Source organism: Sturnira hondurensis, unplaced genomic scaffold, assembly GCF_014824575.4.
Source record: "Sturnira hondurensis isolate 20B ecotype Veracruz unplaced genomic scaffold, ASM1482457v3 Scaffold0012467, whole genome shotgun sequence".
NCBI classification, from domain to species: Eukaryota; Metazoa; Chordata; class Mammalia; order Chiroptera; family Phyllostomidae; genus Sturnira; species Sturnira hondurensis.
The window spans coordinates 3,381,607-3,398,978 of NW_028085098.1; positions in this window are offsets into that span (position 1 = coordinate 3,381,607).

Sequence of the window (17,372 nt, forward strand, 5' to 3'; positions counted from 1 at the left end):
AGAGAATCAGAAAAAATGAGGAGAGTTTAAGAGAAATGCAAGACAATATGAAATGTAATAATATCCAAATAATAGGAATACCAGAAGGAGAAGAAGAACAAGGGATGGAAAACATACTTGAAAGAGTAATAATGGAAAATTTTCCTAAGTTAAGGAGAGATAAAGTCACACGAATCCAGGAATCACAGAGAGTCCCAGGCAGGTGGAACCCAAAGAGGCCTACTGCAAGACACATCATCATTAAAAGGGCAAAATTCCAAGACAAAGAGAGAATCCTAAAGGCAGCAAGGGAGAAAAAGGAAGTAACATACAAGGGGGTCCCAATAAGGTTGGCTAATGACTTCTCAATGGAAACATTCCAAGCAAGAAGAGAATGGCAAGAAATATTCCAAGGAATGAGAAACAGAGGCCTTCAACCAAGGCTACTTTACCTAGCAAGGTTTTCTATCAAGATAGAAGGCCAAATAAAGAGCTTCCAAGACAAAAGAAGTCTTAAAGAATATGCCTCCACCAAACCAATTCTACAAGAAACACTAAAAGGACTGCTTTAAGGAAAGGAAGGAAAAGAGAGATGGAGAGGAACTCAGGTACACAAATGACAATGAATAAGTACCTTTCCATAATAACCTTAAGTGTAAATGGATTAAATGCTCCAATCAAAAGACATAGAATAGCTGAATGGATAAGAAAGCATGACCCTCACATATGCTGCCTACAAGAGACCCACCTCAGGTCAAAAGACCACCACAGAATAAAAGTGAAAGGATGGAAACAAATTTTCCAAGCAAATAGACAAGAAAAAAAAGCTGGTGTAGCAATTCTAATATCAGACAAAATAGGCTTCAAAGAAAGGGCCATAAAGAGAGACCCAGAAGGTCACTTCATAATACTCAAGGGAAGAATCCACCAAGAAGACATTAACATTGTAAATATATATGCACGCAACATAGGAGCAGCCAAATATATAAAGAAAATCCTAGAGGACTTCAAGAAAGATATTGACAGGAACACAATTATAGTAGGGGATTTTAACACCCCACTGTCAAAAATGGACAGATCTTCCAAACAAAATATCAACAAAGATATTGCAGCATTAAGCGTTACCCTAGATGAAATGAACCTAATTGATATATATAGAGCCCTCCATCCCAAAGAAGCTAAATACATTTTCTTTTCAAATGCATATGGAACATTTTCAAAGATAGACCCCATAATAGGACACAAAAGGATTCTCAACAAATCCAAGAAAATTGAAATCATACCAAGCATTTTCTCTGATCACAAGGGACTGAAATTGGAAACCAACCCCACAGGAAAAAACCCCAAACACCCAAAAGCATGAAGACTGAATGGTTTGCTATTAAACAATGAGTGGGTCAAGATTGAAATTAGGGAAGAAATCAAAAACTTTCTGGAAACAAATAAAAATGAACTCACAACAACCCAAAACTTATGGGACACAGCAAAGGCAGTCCTGAGAGGGCAGTTCATAGAAATACAGGCTTACCTAAAGAAGATAGAAACATTTCAAACAAACAACCTAACCCTACACCTCCAAGAATTCGAGGACAACGACAAAGACAGCCCAGAGCAAGTAGAAGGAAGGAAATAACCAAGATCAGAGCAGAACTAAATGAAATAGAAACTAAAAGCACAATTCTAAGGATCAGTGAATACAGGAGTTAGTTTATCAAAAAGATAAACAAAATAGACAAACCTTTAAGTAGGCTCATCAAGAAAAGAAGAGAGAGGACCCAAATAAACATAATCAGAAATGAAAGAGGAGAGATTACAACTGATACCACAGAAATAGAAGGGATTGTAAGAAATTACTATGCAGAATTCTATGCCAAGAAATTTGAAAACCTAGGTGAAATGGACAGATTTCTAGAAAAATATAATCTTCCAAAACTCAATGAAAAAGAAGCAGAAAACCTGAGCAGGCCAATAACAGCAGTTGATATTGAAGAAGTAATAAAAAAACTCCCATCACACAAAAGCCCTGGACCAGATGGTTTCACAGGAGAATTCTACAAAGTATTTAAGGAAGACCTAACCCCTATTCTTCACAGACTATTCCAAAAAATCCAAAAGGAGGGAAAACTGCCCACCTCTTTTTATGAAGCCAGCATCATCCTAATTCCAAAGCCAGACAGAGACACAACAAAGAAAGAAAACTACAGGCCAACATCACTGATGAACATAGACTCTAAAATCCTCAATAAAATATTGGCAAATAGCATCCAACAGTACATCAGAAAGATCATACACCACAACCAAGTGGGATTCATCCCAGGGATGCAAGGATTGTTCAATATTCGTAAATCAGTAAATGTGATACATCACATAAACAAAAGCAAAGACAAAACCCACCTGATCATATCAATAGATGTGGAAAAAGCTTTTGATAAGGTACAACACAAATTTATTATAAAGGTACTCAGAAAAATGGGAATAGAGGGAGCATTCCTCAATATAATAAAGGCCATATATGAAAGACCTACAGCCAACATCATACTCAATGGGCAAAAACTAAAAGCTTGTCCACTAAGATCAGGAACAATACATGGTTGCCCACTTTCACCACTTCTATTTAATATAGTATTAGAAGTTCTAGCCGCAGCGATCAGACAAGAAAAGGAAATAAAAGGCATTTAAATTGGAAAAGAGGAAACAAAACTGGCATTGTTTGCAGATGACATGATAGTGTACATGGAAAATTCTATAGCCTCTACAAAAAAACTGCTGGAACTAATAAATGAATTTGGCAAAACAGCGGGATACAAAGTCAATATCCAGAAATCAAAGGCATTTTTTATACCAACAATGAAACAGCAGAAGCAGAAATGAAAAAAAAAATCCCATTCGATATAGCAAAACACAAATAAAATATCTGGGAATAAATCTAACCAAGGAGGTAAGAGACCTGTATGCAGAAAACTACACAACACTGAAGAAAAAAATCAGGGAAGACAGAAACAAATGGAAGCATATACCATTTTCATGGATTGGAAGCATTAACATCATCAAAATGTCCATACTACCCAAAGCAATTTACAGATTAAATGTAATACCTATTAAAGTACCAATGGCATTTTTCACAGACATAGAACAAACACTTCAAAAATTTATATGGAACCATAAAAGACCCCGAATAGCAGCTGCAAGTTTGAGAAAGAAAAACAAAGTAGGAGGGATCACAATACCTGATATCAAACTGTATTACAAGGCCACTGTAATCAAAACATCCTGGTACTTGCATAAAAGCAGGCACATAGACCAATGGAATAGAACAGAGAGGCCAGAAATAAACCCAACTCTCTACAGTCAATTAATATTCAACAAAGGGGGCAGTAACATAAAATGGAATCAAAATAGCGTTTTCAACAAATGGTGTTGGGAGAACTGGACAGCCACATGCAAAAAAATGAAACTTGAACACTAACTTACACCATACACCAAAATTAATTCAAGGTGGATAAAAGACTTAAATATAAGCCGGGAAAGCATTAAAGCCCTAGAGGAGAACATTGGCAGGAAAATCTCAGATATTCCACGCAGCAATATTTTTACTGATATGTCCCCTAGAGCAAGGAACATAAAGGAAAGAATAAACAAATGAACTCTAAGATGCACTACTTCTGAATTCTAGTGTATCTGTCAGGGTCCCACCTGGTAATAAAGCTGACCACCCCCAATATCTCAGCTGAAGAGACACTGGTGGAAGAACCAATCATAGAAATGTGGGTGGGGATAAGGGAACAATCAAGGGATGGAGATGCATTAGGAGACTAGCAGCAGTAAGAGGTCATTATCACCTGTGGGAGGAATCAGCATCTCTGGAGTCCATGGAGAGCTGGAGGCGTGGAGGAAATTGTGCATGGGAGGGACACCAGCTTCTGCCAGAAACTAGGTACAGAGGCAGAAAGGGACCAGGGAGCAATCCTTAGACTTTCTTATCTCTCATCCTCTCATCCTGCCCATACTTTCTAGTGGCCCAACCCAGTGGAAGCCTGCTGGCAATGAGGTCTAGGAGAAGCTGTGCAGAGGTGTGAGGCCTCCTGTGGTACAAAGCAGGGCAGAGAATGGGTGAAGGGAACTGGCATAGGCAAATAAAGAGTAACCATTTTGAAAATGATACATGTATTTTTCAGATTGAGGAAATATGTCTTGAAATTTTAAAAGTGGCATAACATTGGATCTTTATGTCCTGTAAAATAAATGACTAGAGTTTCCTATGTAGGTGAGAATTGCCAATTAAATAATTTAGTCATTAGTCCTGGGCCCAGAGTTACCTCCCATTTTATTTTTAACTCTTCCAGTTCTGTGTAGAGTAGTTGTAGGAAAATGAGGTTGGTACTGGGATAGAAGGCAGGAAAAGGGAAGTTGGATATCTATGTTTTTATTTTTGAGACCAGTAATATATGAATGCATGCATTTAGAATAGTATAAGCACAAATGTATCATGTTAATAGAATGGATAATTTTGTTGACAAATTAGGACATTTGTTGGTGACATAGCTCACACAAAGTATGCATAGTGTATTTGATATGTATGAGTAAAATAAAGATAAAATAGTGTTTTTAGCAGACATGGACCTTTAAAATATTTGTTAATTTCTGATTTGTGTGAAAATTTATGACAGGCAAATTTTAAATTTTCTTCCATCATATTTCTGATTCTTTTTCATTTAAACTGGAAGACTACCTAGGCAGCCTAAATTGGATATTGGATATTGTCCTAAAATGTATACTTTGTTTCTTGTTTTTACTCTCTGCTCACACCTACATGTGTGTTCGTATTTCTCAGGTATTGTACAAATAATATTGAACATATTCTACTATCATGTTAACTTCCTTAGTTGCATGTTATTAAAATAATATTGTACTAATAAGTAATATGCAATATTCAAATGTAAAATTGTTAATATTTAAACTTAAGAATCATACCTGAATAAATCTTTTAATCTTATCTGTTAAAACACATAAAATAAAATTTAAAAAAAACAAAGCAATAACTGATGAACACACAAAGCAGTTTGGTGGTTATAAGAGGGAAAAAGTTTGGGGTGTAGTAAAGGGTGAAGGGGGTCAAATATCTGGTGAGGGAAGATTTATTTGACTATAAGTGGTGGACACACAATGCAATACATAAGTTGTGTGTCACAGAATAGTACACTTGAAACCTACATACTTTTATTAATCAATGCCAGCCCCCAAATTTTAATTTAAAAAGTAAGCAACAGAACATTGAAATGACAGTAAAGAATTATAATAGGAGAAGGGAACATCAGCAGAATGAATTTATTGACAAATCCTGGGAGATGGAAGGCAGTTGTTATCATGCCAACAGGTGATCTGAGTGATCTCAGGAGAAGTTGATAACCTAGTGTGGAGTTTTTGATGCTGTGGCTGGTGAATAAAATTGGCTGATAGGAAGAGCAGAACTGAGAAAAGGGACAGAAACTAGGGAGCTGGCTGATTTTTTAAAATAAATTGCTTATAGAATAGCTTCTCCTGCCCTTTTCATCATCCCTTGAGTTCAGCCGCAGAACTCATGCTCAGGATAAAGCTGAGAGATTCTCTTCAAGGAGAATGAAGTTCTGGGCAGAGGTGAAGTGTCCAGAACAAGTGTTAGCTCTCTAGATTAGGACTCATCTTATCATGTCATTTGGAGAAGGGGCACAGCTTCCTGCATGCTCTCTTACCAGGGAATGGAAGAGAAGCCTACCATTTGACATCCTCTCCTAATACACAGAAACTTTACAGTGAGTTAGATGCTGGAACTACCTGAGAATACCCAAGCCAGCTGCAGATGTTATTCACTTAGTCTTACAACAATGAATCCATGGATAACCAGTATTTCCAGGTATTTAAAGAAAAGTGACAATGAAAAGGAGAAAAAAACCACTATAAGCAGAAAGACAATAGGCTGTGGTGGGTACAAAAATAGAGAAAGGAATGCAAACCTTAGATCCTCAGTGGTATTTGAGATGCCATTGCACCCATAGAGAAACATTCTTAAGTTCAATCCATAAATGAATAAATTAATTTTGTTAGTAAAATATTTAAAGAAGAAGGGGAAAATTTCAGGCAATGATAGCCTCTCTAGAAAGTTCCTCACTATGTATAATAAAGATTTTGCACTAAATCTTCTAAGATAGTGGAAAAGGAAACACTTTCCAACTCATTTATTAGGCTGGCTTAACTTTAATAACAAAACCTGGCTCACATAGCCCAAGCAAAGAAAAATAGCAACTCAATATTTCACATGGAAATAGATGGAAAAAAAGCCTTTATAATAAATTAGCAAACAATGCATATCAATATATAAAAAGAATGATGATACAGTTAAGTTGCTTATTTCATGAGTGAAAAAGTGGTTAAATACAAAAAAATCAATGTATTTGATTGTCTCTTTAACAGAATACAAGAGAAAAATTTATTAAACAATCACCTTAGATGCAGAAAAAGTAGTTTATATTTATTAATTTTATCATTTAGATAAAAAATCTTCAGTCAACTAGAAATGAAAGGAAGCTTTCTTAGTTTTAACCTGGGAACATAGGGAAAAACACAGATAAGGATTCAGACAAGAATGTCTAATATTACCATGTATTTTCAGTTTTGTATATGAGGTTCTACCCACTGCAATGAAGTGAAAACAAATAAGTACTGTAAAATTGGGAAAAATAAATAAAACTGCTATTATTTGCAGATAACATGATTTGATTGTTTCTGTTTATGTAAAAAATTTAAAGAGATTTTCAGAAATAACATTTAGTTTGGTCCATGGATATAAGGTGGTCATTAAAATCATTGCATCATGTACACCAGTAGCAAATATTTAGAAAATAATATGCATGATACTATGTATAACAACATGAAAACATCAACTGTATAGAATAGCTATAATGAAAAATGTGTAGGCTCTCTATGTAAAAAATAAGATATTATTGCTAAAAAATAAGAAACTCAAAATACATAACCAAATTTACCATTTTAATGAACAGGAAGAATTAATAGTGTTAAGTGCCAATTCTCCTCAGATGTATTATATATTTAATAGAATTCCAAACAAAACCAAAGCAGGGTATTTTGTAGAAATTGGCAAATTGAGTATGAAGTTCATGTGAAAATGTGAAGGGTTAAGAATAATCAAAATTATCTTTAAAAATATTAAGTTAGAAGACCTATACCAAATCTACCTACACTGTCAGTATAAAGCTATTATAAGTTAAGACTAAGTGAAATGGTACCAGAATAGACTGATAGGACAATGGAACATAGTGAAGTCCAGGAAAAGCCCCACGTTAATGGTTACTTAATTTATAACAAAGGTGGCATTGCAACCAGAGGCAAAGAACTTTTTTCCCTTTAATAAATAGTATTGGACCAATTGGATATCAATATGGAGAATTTGAATCTTGATCCCAACCTTTCACCATACACAAGAACAATTTCCAGGTAATTATAATTAAAACGTGAATGGTAGAAAAACATAGCTTGTAGAAGACAACAAAAAATAGACCATAAGAAGGGTTAGCAACAGGGGAGTGAGAGGAGAGGGGGGAAGGTACAGAGAATAAGTAGCATAAATGTCAGGCAGAACATATACAGGGGGAGGGCAATAATAGTATGGGAAATGTAAAAGCTAAAGAACTTCAGACACATGGACATGAACTAAAGGGGGGGGGAATGTGGGAGAGAAAGGGTGTGCAGGGTGGAAGGGAATGAAGGGGGGAAATGGAACAACTGTAATAACATAATCAATAAAATATATTTTAAAAAAACTTTAAAAAAGAAACTTAAAGAAGACACACAAAGCATTAGCCATTAAAGAAAATATTGGTGAAATAGGTTGTTTCTGTTCATTAAAACATATCATTAATAGAATATAAAAGGCAAGCCAAACAATGGGAGGAAATAGTTGCCACTCACATAACCAACTAAGAGCTCCTATCTAGAATAGGCAAAGGGCTCCTACAAATCAGTTAAGTAATACAATCAGCTCAATAGGAAAATTGGCAAAAAAAAAATAACCTTGACCTGCCATATAACAAATAACCAACACAGATATAAATATATATATAGAAAATTTGAAAAATATAATACCACTGCATATCAGTTAGAATAGCTGTACAAATAGACTAACAATACCAACTGACAAACAGAGCAATTACAGAAACTCATATGTTGCTGGTCAGAGTGACATTACATAACTGCTTTGGAAGAATGGTTTGATAATAGCTTCTAAAATTTCATAGAATCATACTCTATGGCCCCAGATTGAGTAGAATAGAACACATTAGAATTTTAAATCTATGTATACCAAACAAAAAATGTTCTTAACACCTGTATTTATAATAGCCAAAGAGTGGGAAAAATAAACATGTATAAACATTAGAAAGGATAAGTTTTGGATAACTCCTGGTGAAGACAAAGGTGTAAATAAACAGAATTTGCCTCCTCATACAACCACAGAAAGAATTACAACTAGACCTCAAAAACAAACAGCACCCAGAACCATCAGGAAATCAAGCTGTGTGGAAGTCTGACAGCCAAGGATTTAAAGAAGCCACATTCATCCAGAGAAGTGGGAGTGGGGGGAGAAACAGTGTGGTGTGGAGAGGCAGTGACTGTGGAACAAGTGGTCCCACATTCACGAGTGGTGGATAAAAATAAGGAGGAATATCTTAGGAGTGAACTGTCTCAGCTCCAGGCCAGACCACACAGCCCAAGTTTCTAGTGCCAGGAAGCGACTGGAAAGAAGGTGAGTGCTGGGCAAACCTCCAGAAGCCAGGCAGCAGCATTGTCCCCTCTCCAGGCCCTCTCTCAACATAGAGCCAAAGAGCAGTGAAGCAGGTTGCCCCACCCTAGCAATTATCTAAAGCTGTGCCTCACACAAGTTGCAGGTGCCTTTTCTCTAACAGGCCACACTACTAAGACAGAGAGTCAAAGCAGCTCTACCCAACAGATGGAAACAAACACAGAGAGGCTGTCAAATTGAGGAGACAAAGAAACATGACCCAAATGAAAGAACAGAACAAAACTCAGGCAAAAGAACTAAACAAAATGGAGATAAACCAACCTATTACATGCAGACTTCAACACACTGGTGATTAGGGTGCTCAAAGAACTCAATGAGTATGGCAAAAACATAAAAAAGAGCTAGGAAGAAATGAAAGTTATATTAAGTGAAATAAAGAAAAGTCTACAGGGAACCAACAGTGGAGGGGATGAAGCCAGGACTGAAATCATTCACTTGAAAGGTAAGGGAAAAGTAAGCAGTCAACCCTAATAGCAAGAAGAAAAAAGCATTAAGAAAAATGAAGATCGTATATAAAGCTTCTGGGACATCTCCAAATATTCCAACATCTGAATCATGGGGAGCCAGAAGGAGAAAAGGAATAGCAAGAAATGGGAAATTTATCTGAAAAAATAATGAAAGAAAACTTCCCTAATTTGGTGAAGGAAATAGACATATAAATCCAGGAAGCATAGAAAATTCCAAACACAATGGACCCAAAGAGTACCAAGACATCTAATAATTAAAATGCCAAAGGTTAAAAATAAAGGGAGAATCTTAAAAGCAGCAAGAGAAAAACAGAGACTTACCTAGAAAGGAGTTCCCGTAAGACTGTCAGCTGATATCTCAAAAGAAACTTTGCAGTCAAGAAGGGGCATCAGCAAGAAGTATTCAAAGTGATGAAAACCAAGGACCTACAGCCTAGGTTACTCTCTCCAGCAAAGCTATCATTTAGAATGAAAGTGCAGGTAAAGTGCTTCCCAGATAAGGTGAAGCTAAAGGAGTTCATCATCACCAAGCCATTATTACATGAAATGTTAAAGGGACTTATTTACAAAAAAGAAGATCAGTATGAAGGACCTATGGACAAGCACAATGTGGGGGAGTATTGAATGTGGGGAAAGGGGCTGGGCAAGGCAGGGGAGAGTGATGGGGTAAAATGGGGACAACTGCACTTGAACAACAATAACATTTTTTAATAAAAAGAAGATCAAAACCATTAACATTATAATGGCAACAAATTTATAACTGTCAACAACTGAATCTAAAAAAACAAATTAAACAAACAACTAGAACAGGAACAGAATTGTAGATATGAAGATCACTTGGAGGGTTGTCAATGGGGGAAGGGGTGCAGAGATTAAGAAGCAGAATTGATACGGGAATGTTAAGAATAGTATAGAAAAGGGAGAAGCCAAAGAACTTATATGCACAACCCATGGACATGAACTAAGGGAGGAAATTTCTGGATGGACTGGGGATACCAGGCAGATGGGGACAAAGGGGGGAAATTTAGGAAAGCTGTAATAGCATAATCAATAACATATATATTTAAAAAAGAAAGGATAAGTTTTATATATTCATAAAATGGAATACTACTCAGAAACCAAAATGAGTAGATTACTTCTTTAAGCACAAATATGGATAAACTTTACAAAACTTATGTTGAATGACAGGAGCCAGTCATGAAAGAATATATAGCATTTTGTTTCTGTTTACATAAATTTCAAAAACAGCAAAACTATTAAGTCACTAGGAATAAGGATATTGATGCCTTACAAGAAGAAGGTGGTTTTAACTGAAAATGGGGTACAAAGAGGGGTTGGTTCTGAGGCAAGATAATACTTATTTTATGACTAGTCCTATTATACTTATGTGATCATTTAAAAATAATTCATAAAGCTATAACTTGTCTACTTTTATGTATGCATATTATATTTAACTTTAAAATTTTAAATAAACACAACTGAATTGTATACTAAAGATTAAGAATTGGATTGGCATTAAAATTCTCACTTCAGCAATCTTGTATCTTAAAAGATGGTGTAATTATGCCTCAAAATTATGAGGGGGGAAAACAGAAGAGTAGAATTCTAGGAAATAAAAGGTGTATTCATTCATGTAGGGACTCACTAAATTCACCTCTTTTATACCATTTCTAAAAGAATCCGAGAGCAATTTGAAGGCCTTAGGAAACAATAGAACTAACCCAGGAGAACAATGAAAAGAAATAAGAAGAAGGCAACTGTGCTTATGGCCTAGAAGCATATTATATCATCCAACAAGTAGCATGATAAGGAAAGTCGATGCTTTAAGGAATGTGATAAAAGTAGAAATACTTTCTGACAACACACACAAAAAGGAAATACAATAAAATTCTGTAAGGGATTTATAAAGTAGTACAAGAAAATTATGTTACAAATGGAAGCAAACTGGAATGTAACTGAATATATTTGACCTTAATGTTTGAAATATTTATTCTTCTTCAGGTGACTCAGGTTAAGAGATGGAGAATGACCTCTTTGTGAGCTCAATCACACTACTGATTTCTGCAAAATAATCATATTTTAAATATTGTTTATTGGTTCATGATTTTCGAAACCAGACTGTGGATATAAAATTTTATTGTGTGTTGAGGTCAGAATACAAATGTTACACAACATTGTCAATGCGATGTGATACTTAGCATATTCTGACAAGTGATGGACATAGAAATTGTGGGAGATTGAGACCTATGGCTTAGAGCTGATGGAATGTGATTTGACTTTGGGTGATGGGCACACAATGTAATAATACACTGATCAGGTAGCATAGAAAATTACAGGTGAAAACTATATAATGTTATTAACAAATGTCACCCTAATAAATTTAATTTAAAAGAGGATTTAAAAACTGATGGTTGTAAATAGAGATCCTTCTATATCATTTAAAAATTAAAAAGTTTAGTCAACAAACAGAAGGAAAAGAGAGAGTAGATAGGAGATATATAGAGAAAATAAACTAAATATTTTTTGTATCAATATCCAGCCTGAACAGACACTGCATATGGTTGGTAAATCTGGACATAAAAGCACAGGCATTTTATTTAGTATTACCTCCAAAGGCCTAAAGGAAGAACTACACAAAATTGTTGTTCATGCGGAGAGTTAGAGGGATGAGGGAATAAGAGATGTATGAGAGAGTCTTTCTAATCATTTTGCCCCTCTTTCTTTTTTTCTTATGTTTTATTTCTCTATACTAGCATTGCATCTATTAAAATATAATCAACAAGAGTTCTTAAGAAAGAAGACAAAAAGAAAGAGGTATGAAGAGAAAGAGGTTCTTTTTTTCTTAAACAAAGAATGATTTTTATTGAAGGATTATAAAATAAAACCTTGAAATTACATAGTGACATGTGAGTTTTTTTCAAGTGCTTTGATGTTTTGTGGTAAATATAGCTGACATAAATTCTACCATCCAACCATTGTTTAAGTATAGTTGGTATAAATATTACATGTTATGTTAATTCCAGGTATACAATATAGCATTTCAACAATTTTTTGCATTTTTTATTTAATTATTGTTCAAGTACAGTTTTCTGTCTTTTACTCCTATCCCAGCCCACACCCCCAGTGCTCCCCACCTCCCTCCCATTTCCACCCCCCTTAGTTGTTGTCCATGTATTCTTTATACTTCTTAACAATTATATTAAGACAAAAATAATTGTTAAAGGAATTATCCAGAAGTAGTAGAAATGTTTAAATAGTAGTGCCTATATAGAACTCATAATTAGAAGTCTCATTTTGTTTTGTTACTATTATGAAATAAATGCTCCTTGTTTTGTGTTCTGTGGTAAATTCGAAATTAGCCACATACTTTGTAGCTCTTTCTTTCTAGAGATGGTGTTTTTCCATCTCCTGGAATCTGGCTGGCTCTGTGACTTTGTCTAATATAATAGTAGCAAAGTGCAATAAGAAGCTTGAAAAGTGCTTATAAATTGGGACTTCTCTGTTGTTAATCTAGGACCATGAGACTGCTATGTGAAGAAGTCTGGGCAGGCTGCTGAATAATGAGAAGCATGTGGTTCTTGAGAGCTGACCAATCTCCAGGATGTGAGTGAGGCTATACTAGATTATCCAGCTACTGGTTGGTCGGCTTGTTGACCATAGACTCCTGGGTGAGCCTGGCCAAGACCAGTTGAACAATCACAGATCAGATGAACTGTCCAGTAGACCCACAGAATTATGAGCTAAGTGGGTGTTGTTTATGTTTTGGAGTGTTTTTTATGTAGCAAAATCTAACTGATTCATTTCCTATAAATAAGCCGTCCTATGACTAATACCATGCCATAGGACATTTACAAATACTAACAAGATTTGTGATTACTATTAAGATATGAGTAGTAGAGCAAATTTAATATAGCTTTCGATGAATAGTGTACATATAATATATTTTTACATGAATGATGAGTTTTTTATGTGTCTCTCTTCATTGTTCCATGTATCATGGTAAAAATGTTATTGCTAAAAATACTTGCACCTACTTAGGTTCACATAAATCTGTCCAGGTAATGCCGTATGATGCTTTGTTCATCAAACTTGTCTGAAGATACACTAGAACAAAAAAAGACTGGATAGTTGAACTGAGATTAAAAATCGAAATGGTCCCTGGCTGGTGTAGCTCAGTGGATTGAGCATGGGCTGTGAACCAAAGGATCACTGATTTGATTCCCAATCAGGGCAAATGCCTGGGTTGCAGGCCAGGTCCCCATAGGGGGCACATATGAAAGGCAGCCACACATTGATATTTCTCTCCCTCTTTCTCCTTCCCTTACCCTCTCTCTAAAAATAAATAAATAAAATTCTTTTAAAGAAGATTGAAATGGGATTAAATATTAATTTTTTCAACTGCAAATTTTACAAGAGCATTATAAAGTTAGATGTTAGAGTTAGGATGTTCAGTTCTCCAACTAACAGAGAGAAAGACCTGCTGAGCAATACAAGAAAGTCAACAGATATTACAAGAAACTCAATAGATATTTCTAAGAACTTTCACATATTCAGAGATAATGAAAAGCATGTTTTTTTAGGAAATAATCCAAAAGCTCTTTTATATATTATGACTAAGGCTGTATATTTGTTTTTTAAAAGACCATCAAATTTACAGAAAACTCTAAAGGAAAAATTTAATAGTCTAGATTCATTACAGTTCCAAATATCAATGTTAGGTTATTTAGATTTTTCACAACGAATTCAAGGGTCAAAAATTACATCACGATGCCAAGATCATTCAATGGAGAAAGAATACTCTTTTCAATAAATGGAGTTTCGGACAAGTGATACTTACATGCAAAAGAATGAGTTTGTACCCCTTCTTTATACCCCACACAAAAAGTTAATTTAAAATGGATTGTAGAACTAAATGTTAGAACTAAAACTATAACCTTAAAAGAAAATACAGGAGTAAATCTTTGTAACCTTGGATCAGGCAAAGTCTTCTCAATACGATCCCAAATGCACAAGGGCCAACAGAAAGGAGAGGTAAGTTAGATTTCACCAGTTAAAAACTTTGCTTCCAAGGATGCCATCGAGAAGGTGAAAAGCCGACTAATGGCATGGGGAAAATATTTGCAGATTATATATCTGATAAAGTCGTGGTGTTCAGAATATATAAACAATTCTGAAAATTTAACAATGAAAAAGTAACCCAATTAAAGCATGGGCAAAGGATCTCAACAGACACTTCTCCAATGAAGATACGGATAATCAATAAGCACATGAGAAGATGCTCAACATATTAGCCATCAGAGAAATGCAAAGTAAAACCACAATGAAATAACACTTCTCATGTTCTAGATGACTGCAAGCAAAGATAGATCATGACAGGGTTGGGATTACCTGGACAAACTGGAAGCCTCATATACTGCTGCTAGGAATGAAAAATGGCACAGCTGCTTTGGAAAATAGTCTATAATTAAAGATATATGACCCAGCAATTCCATCCTTGGTATATGCTCAAAAGAAATGAAAATATTTGTCTACAAAAATATTAATATTTAGATTTAAATTTTTTTTAAATCTAAAAAATTCAAATATAAAATATTTATCATGGCAATCAAGTTTACAAAGACTGCTTCAAAACACATATACAATCTCATTCCCTATTAAACACCTTTCTATTCACATATATTATTCACTATGTTAATAGTGTGGGTATTAGCTGGATGTAGTATTCCTTCACATCATCTTGGCTAAAGGTATTTACAATAGTCACAAAGATGGTGAAGAACCTAGACATTTGGGGTTTTGGCAAATATTATTCTGGAGGCAATTCATAGAATGCAAATCATATGATCTTATTCTTAAAAATAGATTTTATTGGTTTATGTATATTAAAAGTTGAGGTGCATCTACTTTCAGGTAGGGCATGGTCTAGGGATTTATGTGACGTCCTCAATCTCCATCTCTCCATCTCTCAGTATAGCCTTCCTCCAAATAGGCTTCACTGTCAGTCTCCTTGCAGGTGTTAATTCCTAGTGGCTCTGAGATTACATTTTACCATTTTGTTTGACAACATCAGTAGTAAGTAAGTTTTTTTTGGTAATAGTTACAACAGAAGCCCTAAAATTAATTTATATTGGTCTGGCAATTCTATTTCTACATCTTTGGGGGAGAAATGCACTGTTTAGCCACACTGAGGAAAATGGATCTCATTGGTCGAGTTACAATCCAAATGTGTGGAATGAAACTGGGACAAGGGTAATCACCTTAATATGGTCTCACATCAGGAAGAGGAATGAATACAAGGCATATATGAACAACATTCGTCTATTGCACAGTTCATCAAAATTTGTTGAAAAATCACTCTATTTCGTGTAGAAAAGAGGCTCTCTAAATGGATACCCAGAAAAGCTATCTTAGAACATTTACTTGTAAGAAAAAAGGGATGGACTCGGTCTTTGTGTCTCTGGAGGCTGTGAATAGGGCTAATGAGTGGAAATAACAAAGATAGATTTGGGTTTAAAAACAATGGGATATAGGCTCACCACAAGTTAGAGTATGTATGAAGCAAAATTTAGGAGAAAAAACGTCAGAAGAAAACTTCCAGCTCTATCATGAGGCAAAGGCTCTGGGGTTGTAAAGAGGGTGCAGTCGGCATATGCACACCTGAGTGTATGTGTTTAGAATTCACAGGAGACATTCATTTGCTCCAGGAGACTTGCCTGTATCTTTTCACACACCAATTATTAGAGTTTTCAATGAGTTGGAGAGCATGGACGTGAAAATATCAGTCAAGCATTGTATAGACCAGTCACTAATATAAGCTAATCAATAGTAATTATTAACTATTATGTAATTATTAAATAAGTGATTCAGCAAATATCTTGGGTGTGAGTCCTCACTGCATATTTAATTTTACATACATAAAACACTGAAAAATTTGATCTGGATAAGGCTCCATTTCATCTTCTGTGATGAGAGATAATTACTCCTGACAATGCTTCGAAGACCAAATAAGGCTCTTTCATCTAATGCAGGATTCAAATGGCCATCATTACTGTGATTAAGCACACTGTGTCTTTTGATGATAATTTGGGTAAGAAACTAGTTATTTATTACTTGACTTTGAGAAGTTTACAGTGTAGGAGGGGAAAAGTTAACAAACATAAATTAGGAGTTAACTCAAATACATTACAATTTGAACCCAATCTGGTAACCAACTATATTTTTAAATCAATCTTATTTTAGTCTAAAAATAATAAGTAATTGGATTTCAGCTCTCTCTCTCTTCCTACCACTCAGTCCCTCCCCCTTCCCATAAACTATTTTTAATAAGTATTTATCAATTCATCTGATGAGCTTCTCATGCAAAATAAGATAAAAGTTTCTCACATTTCTTCTCATAGCGTCTGTTTGAGAAATGATTGTGCAGAACTTAGAACAAAAAAATATATGTCACTAGAATATTAAAGCAACACAGATGATTAAATATCACACCTTGCCTGTTTTTCTGGCAAGTAGAATGAAGAAACAAAGATGAAATATTAGCATGTGTTTTCCACATGAATATGTTGAGGAAAAAAGAATTTAAAACATTTATTTTGTTTTTACTTATATCTGATAATTTTTAATTCTCAAAATTTATCTTGATGCTTCTCTTAAATAACAGCTTTGACAAACCAGATATAGAATATTTAATAAGTCAGACATAGAACAGCATAACAATAGCCTGACCAAGGAAAGAATACCAAATACTTTCTTTTCTTTTTTAAGATTTTATTTATTTATGTTTTGAGGGGAAGGGAAGGAGAGAGGGAGAGAAATATCAATGTATGGTTGCCTCTCATGCATCTGCTGCTGAGAACTGGCCTGCAACCCAGGCATGTGCCCTGACTGGGAATCAAACTGCCGTCCTTTGGTTTGCAGGCCAGCGCTCAATCCACCGAGCTATGTCAGCCAGGGCCAAATATTTTCTTAATATTCACAAGTTTGTACTGAGTTAACAGATTTGAGTTTAATGTATCTAGTTTTTAAAAATACTCTCAAAATTAGGAATTCTTTTAATGTTTCTTAAATATAAAACT